The sequence below is a fragment of the Ambystoma mexicanum genome, chromosome 11 (assembly GCF_040938575.1).
Source record: "Ambystoma mexicanum isolate Mex_15411 chromosome 11, UKY_AmexF1_1, whole genome shotgun sequence".
Taxonomy (NCBI): domain Eukaryota; kingdom Metazoa; phylum Chordata; class Amphibia; order Caudata; family Ambystomatidae; genus Ambystoma; species Ambystoma mexicanum.
This window is the reverse complement of record NC_090934.1, coordinates 1,357,130,886-1,357,145,004: the sequence shown is the minus strand read 5'-3', so window position 1 is coordinate 1,357,145,004 and position 14,119 is coordinate 1,357,130,886. Positions and strand designations below refer to the sequence as shown.

Sequence of the window (14,119 nt, the reverse complement as noted above, 5' to 3'; positions counted from 1 at the left end):
ACCGACAGCCAGCATAAGTTGAGTATGGTATCCGAGATGTGCTGACCCCTGGGGAAGTTTAAGGCCGCCCTGATGACATTGTTCTGAATGATCTGAAGTTTGTTTAAGTTATGTTGGCTAGCACCTAAGTAGAGGGAATTGCAGTAGTCCATTTTGGACATGATAAGAGTTCTAGCTAAGATGATGCAGTTAGCTGTGGTGAGGAAGGGGCGGCAGGCATGATAAGTTTGCATATGTATGCGGAAGCTGAGCTGACGGCATTGGTTTGCCTTGAAAGAGATAGAGTGGAATCGAGGTAGATGCCTAGTGTCTTGGTGTCATTCGAGACCTTGATGGTGTTGCCGTCGATGTTGAATGTTTTGAATGCTGGGTCAAGTTTCTTAAGTCGGTAGTTAGAGCCCAGGATGAGGAGCTCAGTCTTGTCATCGTTGAGGCACAGCTTGTGTTGGGCCATCCATGCCTGAATGACTGCATAGACTTCATTGAGTGAGGTGGTGTCGGCCTGATAGTCTCCTGTAATGGGAATGAGTATCTGGGTGTCATCAGCATAGTTCGTTTAGGTGACACCCAGATAGTCAAGAAAATAGAATAGGGGTTTGGTGAACACGTTATATAAAGTGAGCGAGACACACAAACCTTGTGGGACACCACATAATACTGGTGAAGGTTCGGCGGATGCTGAGGGGGAGAAGACCCTCATGGAGTTGTTGAGAAATGACTTGATCCATGAGGTGGCGGGATCTGAGAAGTGGGCGGCTGATTCGAGGTGCTGGCAAAGAATTTGGTGGTTGACCAAATAGAAGGCCGCTGATAGGTCTAACAATAGTAGGAGTGCTAATTTCCCTGGGTCTTTCATGTCTCCAATTTGTATTTTCAAGTCAATAAGGGCGGTGTCCGTGCCGTGCCTGGGGCGGAAGCCAGATTGCCTAAGGCCGAGGAGTTTGTTAGATTCTAAGTATTCTTGGATCTGTAAGTAGGCACCACGGTCCAGTATTTTAAGCAGAAATGGTACCGTTGCGATGGGTCTGTAATTGGTGGGTATGCTTGGGTCGAGGGTCATTTTTTTGAGGAGGGGGATGATCCAAGCGTCCTTAAGGTTGTCAGGAACAGTGTGTGTTTTGAATGAAGAATTTATGAAAGCAGTAATAAATGGGGCTAATTCGTGAGCGGCCTCCTTATTAATAGGGGCTGGACAAGGGTCGCCTTGGCGGTTAGACGGTTTGAGATTGTTAATGATATTTTCTACCTCGATGATCGTCAAAGGTGAGAATGTGAAAGGCGTGGGCAAGGGGTGGTGTATCGGAGGTGGTGCGAGTGGGCAAAGTTCATGGCCCTGGCTATTCAAGAGACAGCTGACAATGGTCAGAAAATCACACTGACAGCAGCCATTATGATTGGAGCGCTGGCAACCTCCTGTGGATCAGGGTGTGTCCATATGGTGTGTAACACATCTGTGTCCCCATACATCATGCATGGTAGTCCCCTCTCCCCATGTAAATATCAACCACAATCATTGCATAGCCTTCTGACAGACATGTTCCTGCCTAATGGCGTGATGTCAATGGGGCATGTTGTTCACATGAAGCCGCACAGCAATATGAAGGTGACTACCATGACGTGTGCACATTTGGCAAGCCACTCATATTGTCTCTACCCCTGCATGTGATGAATGAGAGGGCTGGCATCGGATGAAGGCCAGGCACCTGCCCAGAATCAAAGGGACGCGTCAAGCTGCGCTCATTCAGAGGGTCTTTTTCTCCCTTTGCATATTTAAACAAATAAGGGGGCATTTCTGGGAATTTTAAAAAACATCCCGAATTCATAAATGGGATGTGCATTAAAATGGCCAGAAACGAGGGTCCTCTCCATGCGCCTTTTAAAACAGGTGCAGGGGGAGGAGCAAATCATGACAGGGTCCTTTCCGAGCCTGTAATCTTTTTCTTGTCAAGTGTGACAGCCGCTGGTTAAACCCTGGCTGTCACACTAGCCTTTCCATCCCCCGAACGGGGATGGACAGGCTTTTTGTGTTGTTATTTCAACGAGATCGCCCCTTTAACTGCTTGTCTCAGTGAAATGCGCGGAGCCTTTCATACATTAGTGTTGGGACTGTGTGCTCTTGAGACTAATGTATGCAAAAGGGCTGGACGGTGCATCTTTGTGCTGTAGCCCCGCCCCTCCAGAAATGCTCAGGTCATCTTTGAGAATAAGGTGACCTGAGCATTTCGGAAAGCGGCGCAAATTAAAAGAGCGCGTTCTCTGTGCTCCTTCCATGTGCGCTGCTGCTCGAGAATCTGGCCCTCAATGTCCTCAACCTGCGCATGTGGTGAAACAGTGTCACAGGGCTGAGCCTGTGACCCCTGCAATCCCACTCCAGTCACCAATGCTCCAGGCAGGAAATGATGAGTTGGAACCCGAGTGGCACTGGCCCACAGGATCAACCCGTGGGGGAAGCAGGCTCTGCCCCAAAGTAGGATGAGAATCTGCCATCCATCATCCACCAGATGATGGAGAAGAGGAAGCTGCCAAGCAGCACTGCACTGAGCTGGAGAGCATCCATGCCGCCACTGTAGCGTATGAAACCAACTCTGGGATATGACGTTCCTTCATCACCAGGGTTTTTTTCGCAGATTATTTTGCGGCAAATTTTTACCCAATAAAAAAAAATCAAAAAAAAAATATTGGGGGGATGGATAAAGGGATATAAGGGGGTGTGGGGAATAGGTAGTAAATAACTGGGAAGGAGGGGATTGGGGGAACCAGCCCAAATAATAACAAAAAATGCTGAGTTCTTTCAGCAAAAAACTCTGCGAAAAAAAACCTGGCGATGGACTGACATAGAGCCCATTCTGGGGAAGTGCAGAAAGAGCTCATGCTGATGCTGATGTCACGACCACAAGCCATTGCTGCACAACAACAGCATGGACTTGAAAGGGGCTCTATGGACACACACACACACACACACACACACCCCATGCAGTGTGCATGCCACATTAGGTGGCTTGGCTCATGTGGCCAGTGCTCAAGGCAAGGATTCCACACACTCTGAGCCCTGGTGGTGCCACTGGGTTACCTAAACCATGTTTGAGATGCCGCGGCTAGATCATTGAGTGTCAGTTCAGAGCCCTGGTGGTGCCGCAGAGCTGCCTACACCATGCTTGAGAGGCCACGGCTAGCTCATTGAGTGTCAGTTCCGAGCCCCGGTGGTGCCACAGAGCTGCCTACACCATGCTTGAGAGGCCACGGCTAGCTCATTGAGTGTCAGTTCCGAGCCCCGGTGCTGCCACAGAACTGCCTACACCATGCTTGAGATGCCGCGGCTAGATCATTGAGTGTCAGTTCAGAGCCCCGGTGGTGCCGCAGAGCTGCCTACACCATGCTTGAGAGGCCACGGCTAGCTCATTGAGTGTCAGTTCCGAGCCCCGGTGGTGCCACAGAGCTGCCTACACCATGCTTGAGAGGCCACGGCCAGCTCATTGAGTGTCAGTTCCGAGCCCCGGTGGTGCCACAGAGCTGCCTACACCATGCTTGAGATGCCACGGCTAGCTCACCGAGTGTCAGTTCCTAGCCCCGGTGGTGCCACAGAGCTGCCTACACCATGCTTGAGATGCCACGGCTAGCTCATTAGTGACAGTTCCGAGTCCCGGTGGTGCCACAGAGCTGCCTACACCATGCTTGAGATGCCACGGCTAGTTCAATGAGTGTCAGTATCGAGCCCCGGTGGTGCCACAGAGCTGCCTACACCATGCTTGAGATGCCACGGCTAGCTCACCGAGTGTCAGTTCCTAGCCCCGGTGGTGCCACAGAGCTGCCTACACCATGCTTGAGATGCCACATCTAGCTCACCGAGTGTCAGTTCCTAGCCCCGGTGGTGCCGCAGAGCTGCCTACACCATGCTTGAGACGCCACGGCTAGAGGCAAGGATTCCTCACAGTCCAAGCCCCGGTGGTGCCACAGAGCTGCCTACACCATGCTTGAGAGGCCACAGCTAGCTCATTGAGTGTCAGTTCAGAGCCCCGGTGGTGCCGCAGGGCTGCCTACACCATGCTTGAGATGCCACGGCTAGAGGCAAGGATTCCTTACAGTCCGAGCCCCGGTGGTGCCACAGAGCTGCCTACACCATGTTTGAGATGCCGCAGCTAGATCATTGAGTGTCATTTCCGAGCCCCGGTGCTGCCACAGAGCTGCCTACACCATGCTTGAGATGCCGCAGCTAGCTCATTGAGTGTCAGTTCAGAGCCCCGGTGGTGCCACAGGGCTGCCTACACCATGCTTGAGATGCCACGGCTAGAAGCAAGGATTCCTTACAGTCCGAGCCCCGGTGGTGCCACAGAGCTGCCTGCACCATGCTTGAGAGGCCACGGCTAGCTCATTGGTGTCAGTTCCGAGCCCTGGTAGTGCCACAGAGCTGCCTACACCATGCTTGAGATGCCACGGCTAGCTCACCGAGTGTCAGTTCCTAGCCCCGGTGGTGCCACAGAGCTGCCTACACCATGCTCGAGATGCCACGGCTAGCTCATTGGTGTCAGTTCCGAGCCCTGGTAGTGCCACAGAGCTGCCTACACCATGCTTGAGATTCCACGGCCAGTTCAATGAATGTCAGTTTTGTTTTCTTGAACTTCTCAAATACAGTAATAAGTTACGTTGTTTGGAATGCGGTTTACAGACAAGTTTGTTGTGCATTTTATTGACGGAAGAAAGACAACCATGCATGTATTGAGATGATGTTACAATCAATGCAGTGGAGTAAAGGTTGTCATTACTGCCTGCACATATTTTGTTTCATCGTGAAGGTGGTCATTGAATTTAAGGACATGTATATGTGTGAGTCAAAGGCACTACAATTTTTTTTCGAAAATGGGTGAGTGCCTCTATTGAAAATCAACCCACACAAATAAACGTTTCAAAGCACAGTGCACTTTCTAATATGTGACCAATAACAGTGTTCTAAGCTCAAAATTACAAGACTGTTTTGTAAAATTATGGAAATGTAAATATGACTTAGAATTTTAAGTGTTGTGTGAATCTGTTAGCAAAAATGATATATGTCAAAAATAATTTAAAGGACTGAAATGAGCCCTTTTAAGACAATTTGTAATAATAATAAGATCTTATGGAGTTGAATAGGAAATGGCTGTATGTATTGTCGTATATATGAGTTATACTAGTAGATGATGATAAATTGAATAGATGTTTATATATTTATTTTATGTAAAGGTTATGTGTACCAGTTGTAAATGTTCTTTGGAACTAAAGACAACGAAATACATAAATAAATAAATAAACATTTCTATTGAATGGCAAACAAATTATAGGAGGTAAAACCGCCGCCACTTTCATCGCCCCCTTTATCTAATGATGAGTATTCTTTTGCATATCAGCCAGCAGGGGGCAGTGCAGCATAGTACCTAGGCATGAATTGCTGTATCATCTTTGCCATGGACGTGTACCGTGACCCCCAGAATACAGTGGAAGCTGCATGACCTTCATTGTGGTGGAATAGCTGGCAATGCAATCATATGCACAGTGTGGGGAGAGTGATGCCTCCAACATGTCTTCCATGTGCCTCTTCATGCTGTTGCGTGCACAGAATTGACTGAGTACATGTCCACTCATGCATTGCACTCAATCCGGGCAGGCACAAGGGCATGTCGTTGATTTTTGGGCATTTCAAAGTGCACCCCGTTTGTGGATTCAGAATGTGCAGAGAAGTGCACAACTCCCCTCCCCCGTATTTGCACAAATGCTCAAAGGACAGTGATGCACACATTTTGAAGTCCTTTGTGGATTGAGATGAACCTTTTTTTGGCGCAAATGATGAGATGCACTAGTGCACCTCATCACTTGCACCAAAAATGTATTTTAGACTCTAGTCCTGTATACTCTGTGGTTTCTTTTTAAACACGGCCATTTTACGCTGCTCGGGTGGACTTCTTCAAGGCCGATCTTTTTCCTGGACATATATTGTCAGTGCTGATCCAGACTAGGATTTAGAAATTGGTAAGAAAGATCACAGGGCGCACAAGTGCCATCAGTGCAGGTTTAGCTTAATGGGACGAATGGGAATTTCCCATGAATTTGTATGTGCTCCAAATTCAACGAGGGAACCCAAACCAACCTAGGGTGTCCCACCGAGACATCAGCATTTTCTTTTTTTTAATAATGGGTTGAAATGGAATGGTACAATTTTCCAGCATATATTTTGCTGAAAAATGCTATACAATTTCCATCAAATTTGGGAGGGCAGGATATATACAAACATTATAGATTCCATGTCACCAACCGTACAAAGGAGCCTTTTCCAACTTATTTCTATGATGTCTCTGCCACAATATGTGCCAGGACTGACACTGAAGAAAGTGTTTTTAAGTGGCAATGATGGCATGTATTGTTGGCACAGGCACTTTCATGATGCTGGTGTCCACAGAATATGTCATCATTGCCGCTTTAAATCACACTAGTGAAGCAGGTGCCCCAATATATGTCACCATTGCCTCTTTAAATCACACTAGTGAACTGGTGCCACCAATATATGTCACCATTGCCTCTTTAAATCACACTAGTGAAGCAGGGGCCCCAATATATGTCACCATTGCCTCTTTAAATCACACTAGTGAAGCAGGAGCCCCAATATATGTCACCATTGCCTCTTTAAATCACACTAGTGAACTGGTGCCACCAATATATGTCACCATTGCCTCTTTAAATCACACTAGTGAAGCAGGTGCCCCAATATATGTCACCATTGCCTCTTTAAATCACACTAGTGAACTGGTGCCACCAATATATTTCAGAATTGTCACTTAAAAACAAGTTCAGGAAGCTGGTGTTGCTAATATGTATATGTCATCTTTACCACTTAAAAACACTTCCATGACACTGGTGCTGCCAATATGTCATTCTTGCCACTTAAAATAGTGATGGTGTTGACAAAATTCGCCAGCATTGCTACTTAAAATAATTTCACGGTGCTGATGCTGCCATTATGCCATCGTTTCCACCTAAAACACTTTCATGACATTGGTGACAGCAATATACATCAGCATTGTCATTTAGGAACAGTTAATGATGCCGGTGCTGACAAAATATTATCATTGGTAATTACAAACAATTGCATGGTGCTGATGCCACCAATTTAGGGCCCTCATTACAAGTGTGGCAGTCTGGAAACAACGTGTCAGTAATTCCGACTGCCAGCGCTCATTCCAGACATCAGCACTACTAGAGGGAATGCCGGTAACAATGGTGCCAGCAACAGAGTAAACTGTGCTACCATTGCCGGTAGCATAGGTAACTAAAACTGCAGGGCCCTTGTGAATCAGTGCCGGAAAATCCAGCACCACAGAAAAAAGGCAGCATTCCAACAGTAGATTTCCCAGAAACACTGGCACAAAACTGCTGGTACCACAAAGAAAACAGTGCCGGAAACACCAGCACCACAGAGCTAGTGGTAACCAGGCCCGGGTGTGGAGGAAGAACTCACAGCTGCACCCAACTGACCCAGCTACACACAGTAAACACAGGGACTGCTGAAAAAGGACCACACCCACACCACACACACTTTCCAATACAACCATGCTGCCACTTGTAGCAGCAGTCATGGACATGGAGGTGCTGCATGCAGGAGTGCAGCTTTATGAGCAGGAGGTGCAATAGTGGCAATAGGCCGAAAGGCAGTGGAGGCGGAGGGGGAGGATGAGAACGAGAATGTGGAGGAACAATGGGCAGCAAGTTGTGCCCCACAAGCTCGCACCTACACCCCGCACAAGGGCCACACCCTGGTCCCTGACTGACAGGCAGATCCACACACTTTACCGCCTGAACAGGGATACCATCATTTCAATAGTGGACCTCATCCAGGATGACATCCAATGCATCATTGGCATCCAGTCTGCCATACCCCCTCTTGTGGAAGGTGGTGTCTGTGCTGCATTTTCTTGCCACATGCACCTTCCATAACATAGTCGTGGAGATGCAAGGCATCTCCACGCCAGCATTTTCAATTGTGCTTGTGCAGGTCCTGGATGCCCTCCTGCATCATGTGTCCCAGCACACCACCCTACCAACGACACAGGCACAGGTGAACACCACCAAGGTCGCTTAAATGCCCTTGTGGGCATGCTAATGTATTGGGAGCAGTGGACTGCACACACATAAAGCATTATGAAGTGATGTTATCGAATAGAAAGCAACTAATAGATTTTTGAACAAACCCAAAAATTCAACAACAACAAAAAATAACACATTTATTAAAACTATACAAATGTGGTTGGGAATGGGAATAGTAGTTTTTGGAGTGGGGAAAAGTTTTTTTTTTTTAAAGAGGGGACTTTTAGGTATGGGGGGAATCAGCCAAAAATAATGGGAAAATATGTGTTATTTTGTTTTTAGATTGTTTTCTTTTGTTCAAAATTCATTCATTGTTTTAAAATTCGATACAGCCACATATAACCACATAGAGCTAGTGGCAGCCCATGCCACAGAGGAGTTGTATCGGAACAGAAAGCTGTGCCACTCTCTGAATGTGCAAGTCGTCTGTGATGCAGACTTGACCATCACACACTGCTGCGTACGCTTCCCTGGATCAACGCATGACTCCATGGACCTGCGCATAGCACGCTGCCCGGGTACATGGCACATTACGGTGGACAGCGGATCTGGCTATTGGGTGAGTCAAAGGATCAACACACACACACACCACATTGCATGTGCACCAGGGCAGGGGGGGTGTTCACTGTCACCAGTGCATGGCCCACAGGCACCATGCTAATGGAGGGATATATTCTGCAGGCAAGATGGTGGGCATGATGGGCACGACTGGCACGTACCACATGAGTCAACGAAAGGACACACAAGCACAATCTGGGCATGGATGGACAGGCACATGTAATGCACCACAGGAACCAGAATGCATCACTCCCATGTTACAAAGCACAGCATATCCTCACGATGCCCCACCCACCACCACCCCCCCATCCTTGCGAGTCAGATCCTACACATGTCCTGCCCAGCATTACCTGTCAGTGGGTGCAGCAAGGTGACTGACGGCCTGCAAGCGCACAGACTCAGATGCATGTGTCACACAGCCAAATCCCAACATGCATGCACTTCCCAGTCACCTCATTAATATGGCTCTGACTGTGTCCATTTCCATGCAGGTGACCCCTGTGACATCCATAAAGCCAGCAGGAAACAGCGTACAATCATGCTCACATCAGAACAAGGGTGACAATTGAGCAGACTTTGGACTGTTGAAGGCACAGTTTTGTTTCCCTCGCTGCTCTGGTGGGGCAATTATGTACAGGCCAGTAAAAGTGGGGAAGATAGTCCTGGTCTGTGCCATGTTGCACAATATGTGCATCCGGCGGAACATTGCCCTGCCCCCGGACATGGACATGCCTCCGGCGTACAATGATGATGACAGTGATGTGGATGCAGCTGTAGACATGCAAATACACCATCACAGGGATGGCAGGGATGGGTGTGCAGCCTGCCAGAAACTCATACAGAATTACCTCCGAGCACACAGCACCTGCAGACCACCCATGGCACAAAAATCAAGCACTCCACTACACAATTTGAATGTCCAGAAGTGAATTCATATGCATAACTATCTGCATTATTGCATGAACAAACAACCGGAAATGTGTGGCCCACCACCCCTCTCCAACTAGCCCCCCAACTAACACCCCCACTAACTCACCACCAATAAACCCACCATTAACCTACCCCAACTGACCCACCCCAACTAACCCTCCCTGACTAAGCCTCCCAAACACACCGTCACAAAAATACTCCCTAGGTGGCATCAGTGTCACAGATGTCTAGAACTGGCTCGATTCCGGGGCTTCTTATCACCAGACCTGTCCTTCTGTGCTGAGCCTGACAGGTGCCGGGATCGCCGCCTCTGGCTGCTCTGTTGTGAGCTGCCAGGCGTGGTGATGATTAAGGGTGGGTCAGAACCTGCCATGTCCCTGCACTCTAGTGCCTCCTGCAGGGAAAGGGTCAGGCACCCAGCTAGTGCCAAAATTGCCTCGTTCTACTCCCAGACCCTCTGAGCAGCCCAGGACATGTGCACAGTGCCAGCCAGTGGCCTGCACGCTCTCACACAACAACCCAGTCTCTTCCAACATCAACCTGGTCTCATCCAGGTGCTGGCACACAAGTCCTGCCATCTGCTCATGCCGTTCCTCAATGCGCTGCATGCGTGCATCCATGTCTCTGATACTGGGGACGGGTGGAGGAGGTGGGCTCTGGAGGTCAGAGGGGCTGAATGAAGGACAGTGGTAGAGGGTGTGTTCTGGTGTCCCCTCAGTTGTGTCTCTGGCCTTCTGCCCGGCATCGTCTGCAGATGCACTAATGTAAATGGGAGGCTGGTGTGTGGGGGATCGTGGTCATCCTGTTGGCACACAATGCTGTGCATCAGGGGCTGCTGGCTGTGCCTCCTTTGGGGCAGCAGAATTTGATGCAGGGGTTGCTGGCTGGGCCAATGTTGCAGCAGCAGGTGTTACTGCAGGGGCAGTTGGCATGCTCAGTTGGCCTGTGCCTTGCTTGGCCGGTGTTGCCTTGGCAGTGGTTTTACGTGGCATGGCTCTCCTCCTCTGTGTGAGTGTTGTGAGAAACCAGCAGGTTTCTCACCTGCTAGTCCTCAGGTGTCTCTCTCTCAGGATCCCCGGGCATGGCCATTGCCTTTGGATCCAGACCCTGGGGGTGGACCAGTGCTGGAGGAGCACCTTGGGAGAGTTGGAGTGGGACACCTGATGGCGAGACGCGGTATCCTCCTCCCTCTAACTCCTTTACCCCATCCTACCCAGTAGGATATTTGGGAAGTTTAGCCCCCCCCCCTTTTGCCTTCATGAACACTTTCACACGGACAGCCCGCTGTGGGAGAAAACAGATTCACACCCGAGCATTGTACCTGACATGTCCCACTACTATGGTCAGGCAAGGGCAGGCAATTACTGGTAACCACTCACACCTGACTTCCATTAAGTTTCCCACACGGACAAAAGGTAGAGCAGGAGAGCACACTCTGAGTGAGGCAAAGCACACGAAGGAACAGCATTTTCCAGATGGTAACTGAACGAGGGGAGAAAGACGGCAAACCAAGAAGGATGTGCAAGGAGGGAGCTACCCTTGACCTTTCCGGTGAGAAACCTTACTTTCCAGAATCCTTCAGATTAAAAGGTGTAAGGCCAGGACATCAGACTGATAAGCCTGCATTGTGTGTCAGAGACACCCAGGAACCTCCTGCATGGCTGACTGAGTCGGGGAGAAGCAGCAGCCATCGTGGTACCATCCTTCGCTCAAGGATCAAAGCAGCACTAGAGAGATCAACACACCCAGAGAGTTGGGGACATCAATGCAAGGCTGGTAGGTGTTGAAGTTAAGGTTGCAAGTGGCAACATTGTATAAAGAGCACAAGAATTAAGATTAGTAACGAGTGTGAGGAAAGACATGAGGAAAGCTTGGTTGCTGATGGATGTTTGAACTTTAACAAAGAAAGATACAATATCAGTGACAGAGTGGTCCGGCACCATGAGTGTGCTCAATCGAAGGTCTCTGTGAGGTATCTAGCCAAGGAGTGGCAGAAGTGAAAGTAAAAGACGAGAATGAGAAATGAAGTGATTCGAAGTGGTCGTGCAACGGTTTAAGCAAAATACATTGCACGATCGAAAGTCTTTGATTTTTGATACAAAGAGGAAAGCTTAGAAAGTGAGATTAAATGGTCTGAGCCCGAACGAGGGATCCCAATTGTGAATATTTTGTTTAAAGGGTCAAAGCCCGAATAAGGGAGACCATTTGTGAGCATGGTGTTTAAGGGGTCCAAGCACGAACAAGGGAGACTAATTGTGAACATTGTGCTTAAGGGGTCCGAGCCAGAGTGAAGGAGATCCGTGGTCCGAGCCCGATCGAGGGAGACCAATTGCAAACATTGTGCTAAAAGGGGGTCCAAGCCTGAAGGAGGGAGACCCATGGTGAACAGTAGACCCGAGAACATATGGATGTAAAAATCCTTATAAGAAAGGAACTTTGGTGCTTGTTTGTTACGACTGGACCTCTGCAATAAGAGAATTTTATTGGGAAAGAGACTTTGGCGCATAAGGCCCTGTTACCTATGCCGCCTTGTCCCGTGGGCATTCAACCAACCCACTGAAGTTCAATAAACACCTTTGAACTGTGATAACTTTTGTCTGTCTTCACTGTTTGATACCACACCTTCTTTACAGTGTCCGTGAGGTGCTTGGTACACCTTGGTCGCTGTCAGTTGATGTGTCTGTGGGGGTGAGATGGGCATGCCGTTAGTCACCTCTGTGCCATCCTATGGCCTTTCAACATCATGTGACATGATATTTGTGCATTTTGTTTACAGTTCATGCATTGCCAAATTGTAAGGCGCATACACACAAGTGTTTCCAGGCACCACCAGCAAGATGTTGATGGACATGGGTGGAATAATTAGGAGATTCGGCTGTACTGGGTCTTGTGTCATTGTTACTGTGCAAGTGCAGGGAACAATGTCGTGCAGGGAAAGGAGGAGTGATGGGACAGGGATGAGAGGGAGGGGAGGGGAGTCCAATGCAAAGGATGGGGTGGTCCAGATTCGGGATAGTCCAGGGAAGGGTGTCCGTGGACCATGGCTACTAAGGGATGAAGGGGGTGACTGAACGAGTGTGGTCTGACACCAGTGTGATTCCTGGGGACCAGGCCACCAGCAGCCTTGTGTATGAGGCAAAGTGTCTTGACATTGGTCCATGCGGTCACAAGGAGCCAGTGGAGTGATTTCAAGGCTGGAGGGAATCGGTCCCAGTGCTTGAGACTTATGTTGATTCACGCGGCACTATTCTGGGTTTGTTTGAGGGGACGAAAGGGGGTAAGAGATAGATTGAGGGAGAGGCTGTTGCTGTTGTCAAGCCTAGTGGGAACCAGGGCTCTGGAGACATTGGGCTTCTGGGGGTTGGTGTGGTAGGGGGCCGCTGAGGTGGTGGTGCTGTATGTTGGACCGCTTGCCATGGCCCGTGATGTGCAGAGGTGAGGTGTGGCTTGAGCGAAAGGTGACACCAAGGTCTGTAGCCTCTCAGAGGGGTGCAGAGGGGGCCCATGGAGGATGGCAAGGGAATGGGTGGGTAACGATGAGGGGCTTCTCTGTCTCGCTGGCATTAAGGCAGGGATCACCAGCAGAGCATGTAGCATGATTAGCAGTCAGGCAATCATGTATGAGTGAGGATGAAGAGGAATAAGAGGATGGAAGATTGAAGTTGAGCGGTGTGTCATTAGCATTACACTGGTAGTGGGGTGCAATGGTGGTGGCCAGAGGGGCAAGGTAGCTGTTGGGGAACCATGGTGATTGAATGGTGCCCTGGGGCATGCCACAGGTGGGGAGTGAGGTGGCTGTGAGGGAATGCCACTATTGCACTTGGGGGTGTCTGTCAGACAGGTAGGTGGTCAACCATGCCAGGGCCAGGTCCATCAGGGCGCATTTGATGCATGCATGCATGTGAGTGTGTCACGGGGCATATTGCTTGTGGTGCATGCATGCCGCCTTGGAGAGTGTGCCGTGTGTATGTGTTGCTACTCATGTTGTCGACGTCTGCACATGACCAGTACTCATGTGCATATGTGTGTTTGGATGTTTGGGGGCAATGTTTGTGAACCCTTGGCCAATGGCAATGGTTCGTTGGACACTGTATGGTTTGGATGTGATCTGGTGTCATGCAGTTGGATATGTCTTCTTGTATTGTGTGCTGCATTTGCATGCCCACTGTGATTGTTTTGGTGTGGCAGGCTGTACTCACCACCCTCTCCAGATGTCCCTGCATCAGCCTCCACTGTCCCCACACCCCTGCAGACCCTCAGGCAGAGGTCATCCCACCGCTTCTGACAGTCATGTACTGTGCAGGGTGCGGGTTCCACGGATGACACCTTCTACGCCACCTCCTCCCAGATAGCATTTTTTTGTTGTGTACTGCACCGATGGCTCGTCACAAACAACACACCAGCATGTTCTACAATGCTGTCAGTCAGGATGGTTAGTTCCTGCTCAGAAAAACGTGCCTTATACTGATGTCTTTCAGGGATATGAGATGCCATGCCTGCTAGTGAGATACCAGAGTCTTGGTGT

The 14,119-nt window shown here is 49.3% G+C and overlaps 1 protein-coding gene across 1 annotated transcript in view; it reads right to left on the bottom strand.

Annotated features, from left to right (window-relative positions):
- The window catches only part of TRPM1 (transient receptor potential cation channel subfamily M member 1), a 594,536-nt gene that overhangs the window by 558,250 nt on the left and 22,167 nt on the right, over positions 1-14,119 (bottom strand). The window lies entirely within an intron of this gene.